The sequence below is a fragment of the Pithys albifrons genome, chromosome 4 (assembly GCF_047495875.1).
Source record: "Pithys albifrons albifrons isolate INPA30051 chromosome 4, PitAlb_v1, whole genome shotgun sequence".
Classification (NCBI taxonomy): domain Eukaryota; kingdom Metazoa; phylum Chordata; class Aves; order Passeriformes; family Thamnophilidae; genus Pithys; species Pithys albifrons.
Genome location: NC_092461.1, coordinates 75,339,155 through 75,345,239, shown reverse-complemented (window position 1 = coordinate 75,345,239; position 6,085 = coordinate 75,339,155).

The following is a 6,085-nucleotide window of genomic DNA, read 5'->3' as shown; positions in this document are numbered from 1 at the left end:
TACAGCAACACAAAATGACCACAGAAGAGATAAGGAATAGGCATGAATGAGTATGAAGTGCCTCCTTTTACTGAGTGGTTTTGTAGCTGACACTTAGGGTTTTCCAGTTAGGTTAATCATTCCTATCTTTTCATGGAGTAGGGAAACCTTTACAAAGATTTCAGAATTTCATTAGCAGTCTGTTAGTCATCTATTAGATAATTCATCCCAGTTAATGGAACAATAAACAGAAATCCCCAGCTACTACAGAAGAAGGATGAACTGGGATGTTTCTAGCCTTGCTGAGTGGAGAAACTATCAAACCCCCTAAATAATATTCTGCAGTATTTTTCCAGTGCAATCAGCCATTTGAACCTGTGTATTCCTTTTTAATTTGTCTGTTATGAAAAGCATATCAGGAAATTTGTAACTGATAATTTAAGTATTTCTGTCTTTTTATATATATTTATATATATGCATATGTAGCATATAAAATCTCATAAATGTATATCTATCCTTTCTGTTTTGTTTTTTTTTTCCTTCTATCTTTTCCTCAGAATGGAATGCCATCATTCAGATTTAATAGAGGTACAGGCTTTTCTAACTCATCAGCCAAAGTACCCTTGTTCAAGAAGCTTGGCCACGGAGACTACTATTTCATAAATATTTTCCATTTCCCAGAAGCTTTGCTTTTTATGAACTCATGCACAACGGAAAAGGAAAAGCCCAGGAGTCACCAACTGCTCGATAAAAGACAAAGAACTTTAATGTGTCTGTCATGGAACAAAGCAAAAAAGCAAAGAAGAAAAGCATGTGCTATGTTTGTGATTAACCAGAACAGAAAAAGGAGAGGCAGCTCCAGTGCTTAAAAAATAAAAAAGTTACCTGATTTTTGATAGCCACAATAAGTAGATGGAAAAAACCCTCCATGTATTTCAATTCAAGTTAAATAAAACCCTTTTTCTGCCTAATACTTTTGATAATTTGTCCATGAGCATTTCATTATTTAAACAGCGTTCATGTGGTACAGCCAAGTTTAGAAAGGATTTATTTAACATGCCATTACAGCAATTAGCCCCAGGGAAAGTTATTCTTGCATGCACAGCTTCTAAATATGTCTTGAGTTTGTATTTAACAAGTGAGTTTCCTTTCCCCCTCTACTGAGTATAAACTTTTCCTTTTTTCCCTCACCTCACAGCTACTCTGAAGCTTTCAGCCTGAGCTCTTTCCTGAGCATGTGGCATGCTAGAACTCTGTTCCAGAGGCCCCCTTCTACCCTTCCTCCCCAGGACACTGGCACAATGTCTGTCCTCAGTCAGGTGCATCTGTCAGGCCACATGTATCAGTTTGGATCATGACTGCAGGAGTAAGTAGATAAAGACAGGATGTTTAAGAAGCAGAAAGGAGATTCAGGACATTGAAGTTCAGTTTCTAGCTTTGATGTGACTTGAGACCAGTAATGTAGTAATTACCTGTATCTCAAGTCTCCAAGTCTGCATGGGAATGGTAGTAGTTCATCTCCACCTTGCTTATTCAGTCCTTAGTGAATGATCTATCAGCTACAATGTTTATTTACAGCATGTAGCACATCTAGGGTCCAGTCTCACTTTAGGCCTCCAGACACAGCCATTCCTCAAAAAGCTCTTTGAACCCTATGATTTTGGTCAGACCTTCATGACAAAGTAACAGTGATACTCTGCACAGTGGAGGAAATGTGTTCTCATGCCCAAAATGTCTGGGTTTGAGTTTTCCAGGATATCATATTAAAGAAAAAAAACGACAAAAATTACAATTTTAAACATTTTGTTTTTATTCTTCAGGTTTTTCCTGCATGTCAGAAAAAAAGAAACACATAAATATTCCAGGTTTATACTAGTGCTGACATGGCAGCTGTCACTATGCACTGAATGCCAGGAAACTTAGAGAAGTCTACCTGGAGTTGCTCATCTCGTGAATCCAAGACATGACTTCCTTTGCCTGTACACCTCACTTCATAACAAGGAGCAGCAGCAGAAGTGATCTCCCTCACCAAAAATGTCTCTGGGCCTCCTGATTTCATTTTTGCTTTTCCTTTACTACAATCCTAGCAGTGACTCTTCAGGTTCCCTTGAGAACAGGAAAGGATCAATTTCTTACAAGTTTCAACGGAACACAGCATGTGCCACCAGCATCCCAATGCCACAATCCCACTTCCGTCAGCTGATATGTGTGTCACAGTGCGTGTGGGTGTGAGTGAGTGAGCTAACAAATTCTGCCCTCGGTGCCATCTCCAACATAGACTGGGACCAGTTTCTGCTGCATTTTCAGCAGGATTTCCCACAACATTCAATGCACAGAATAGAATGCAATTCTAAATCTACTGTTTTTTAAATCTACAACTCCAATTAAATTCCTTTAATAACTTTTGATGGGTATGCATTTTATAGTCATAATGAATTGTGAGTTTTGCAAAAGAAAAATTATATTTCGGAGCCTCTGCTTACTGTACATATTAGTGACCAGAGACTTAGGGAATGTCACTGCCTGGGTTAAAAGAGTGATCTTGCTTTGGTTTTGCAATATACATGAAAAATCAGCCTTTTTCACTGTGCCTATTCTTTCTGCATACCATGCTAGGCATACATTCATTATACACCAGCTCTGAACAAAGCACAGTGATACCAACTGAAGCATCAACCAGATTGGCCAAACTCTGATTTGTTGGAGGAAAAATTCCCCATCTAGTTTAATTTTCTGAGACTTATGCTGTCTGTATCATAAGAATGAACCAAAAAACCAATAATACTTCTAGCAAATGACTCTACAAAACCATAATTCCCTGACAGTTTCAACCACTGGACTTCTTTTTTAACAATATTTTGAGCCTTTTGCTGCAAGTCTCAATAAATTAAAATCTGAGTATTTCCCAATCTATTTCCAAGCCTTAGTTCTTTTACATTACATCTGGACTGTTCAGGATGAATGGCTACAGCAAGAAAAGGTAAGAGGAATTTCAAAGGCTCCATAAACACTACCTAATGTACTGCTGCAGTGGAAGATTAACTGACATGAGCTTGACCCACTACGTGCCTAAAGGAAAATGGTCAGATGGTATTTGGTAAAGTTTATGAGATCCCAGTTCCACTGTGGTGTACGCAGGTCTTTAATTTGCTGTCATTTATGTCTGGAATGCTCTCTAGGCATACAGCTCTGACACAAAAGTGACAAAAGAATCAAACTTCAAGTCAGTGATCTTTCTTTCACAATTTTCCCCAGCATCCTTTGGAATCAAAGGAATGTGATACAAAGAAAACAGCACAAGTGTGGTGAATAGTCTTCATGGGGCAATCATGAATAAAATAAAAATTAGTTACATAAACATTTGCAGAGAAAATATATGCAACTTCTTTCAACTACTTACTCAGTTGCAAGGATACATGACTTAATATAAGATTTATCTTAAATTTAATTCTATTAATTTTTAGAAAAGATAATTCTATGAAACCTTGTTTGGAAGAAACAAAAATTCTGCTCCCTGATCATAAATGTCTGCCATGTTTGAAGGACACATTTTAACAAATGTGATGAATAAATTCAGGGACAAAGTTATCCAGGAAAAATAAATGAACACCAGCTTTTGAACCTCATCTAGCTTTGATCAAGAACAAACTTCTATGTAATGTTAGGAAACCACTCATATATTTTAGTGGTAAAAGCTATTTGGTTATAAGAAAAAACCAAACCAGTCATGTCTGATGTTCCCCACTGAATTCCTGAAATTAACAGGGAATGACATAGTGGCTGTGAGCATTTCATAGTTTCTGGGCTAGAGAATGAGGATATTTCTCACTGTTTTCTACTGACCTCTTGTGGTAACCTAAACTGCATAGCGTTGTTGAGGGAGGCTTTGGCTTTCTCATTGAAGGAAATGTCCACCATGGGCAGGAAAAGTCTAAAGAGCTGGCTCTGGGCATCTCAATGGCCTCTTAAGTGCATGAAATCTTAGGTTGTCAAGAATCCAGAAGATGGCCAAAACTCATAAATTTCCCTTAGTCCATTAAAGACTTTGGACTATTTGGACTATTTGGTATGTAATCTGGCTGTTTTTCTGTAGGACATGTTGTACAGACAACCTCAACCATAAGAAGTAATTAACTCTATCTACCAAAATTCCAGAATGAAATTAGAGGCAAATTTATGCAAATTTTATTTTGCCCTAGAGGGTAATACAATTATCTATATGAATGTCTTTCAAAAAAGTAAGTCCATTGCTAAGGTGGACAGTTATTCAAAAATGGGCATTGCCCATGTATTGGGTAATTTGGTTTAGATGTCATCCAGAAGAGCCTTACAAGCTGTAAGAGGGCTGATTCATGATATTTCTAATTTTGACTTTTCCAAAATACATACTAAATCCAAGACAAGAAGTTTAAAAAATACCTACTAGGGCAAAAAAAAAAAAAAAGAAGAAAGATTTATTGTATTATAAGTTCACTTTAAAGTACTTAGAAATGCTTTATAAATACCATATGCACTATACAAACATTCTGTCACTTAGGAACAAGACAAGGTTCTTGCTACTTCCATTTGTTCTAGCAATAGAGTCATTTGCAGAGGAATAAAGAACTCATGGAAATATTATAGAGTATAATTTGATTTTTACATTGAAAAAGTACATCTGATTCTTACATGATCCATATACCTAGGAATTGTTCTTTACAGATTTTGTCAGCTGTCAAAACACATAATGAGTACTTGAAAGATAGTTATAGTTTATTGATGAGAGAAAACAACTATAAACAGTTCCAGATCTCATGTCGTGTTTCCCTACAGCTTGTAAAAATTAGAGGTCTGCTGCCTTATCTGACATGCCTCCTTTGGAGTTGGTGTTTAGTTATACTAGTTGGGAATATGTTCCATACCATTTAACACACATGGAACCTATTCAATGGACTCAGTATTGCTGTCATTCCTCCCCTTCTTAAAGGAAAAAAAAAAAAAAAAAAAGAAATAGCTGGAACAATGAATAAATGTTATGTATGTTGGCAAAGCATGCAGTGTACTATGTACATACGCTCCTTTCTCCATACATTTTCACTTGTTCAATGTGCTTCCTGGAAAATTGCTTTAGGTTGTCCATGAAAAGTTAGGGGGAAGAATTTCCATTAGTATTTTGAGTCTCTTAAAACTGGACAAAAAAACCCCCAAAACTACCTTAGATGAAAAAAGTTAGTTACAAAATTTGAGAACAGTAAATGGAGCTTTTAAGCTTCAAGCAAAGTGGGCAGCAAAATCACCTGGGAAAATATATTTGTTTTAGGCATAAATGAATCTGGCCCAAACTAAATCTCCTTGTCTTTCCATGTTAAGGTGTGTACCCTTGGGGAGAATCTTTCAGCTTAAGTTTTGGGCATGGGAATAATACATGGTAGTCATCCCTGATGGATCACCAACAGCATACAGTATGGACTTTTGACATGAAAAGAAACATAGAAATTAGGTACACCTAACTCTTCTCCCCCAGTTGTTGAAGGTATAAAATAAACCTGAGAAAATAATCCTGAGCAAAATTTAATCAGTCTTGGAATACTGTCCTAAAAAATTGCAGGTTTGATTTTTTCAATTGGGAAAAAAAAGTTTAATTGGAAATTTCCCTGTGGTTCTGTGGATCCAGCAGAACAACCAAGCCATTGAAAGGATTCATGAACAAGAAACTTGGGGTCTAATATTTTCCTCTTCAAGCCAGGCTTGGAAAAATGTCAATAAAATATTTATTGAAATCATAAAATCTACAGTCACGATCTCTACATTTTCATAAGTTTATATGTAAAATATTGTTCTAATGTCTGCAATGAATTTGTTATCCAATTTTCTTTTTTATACGTTTCATATACCAGTGCCATTTTAATATGCTTTGGGGTGTTTTAGGGAGGGGTAAGTTTTCTTTCCAAAACAGTTTAAATATCTGAACAGATGTAAAATTGGCCAACATTGCCAGGATAACCAGTTGTGTACTGCAGACAAACTTGTCAGAAAATTCTAATATGATACTTATCATCTTTTAAATGAGAACAACCTAAGATAATGTAATGTTTACAGCTGAAGAATGACTGAATGGTCATACTTG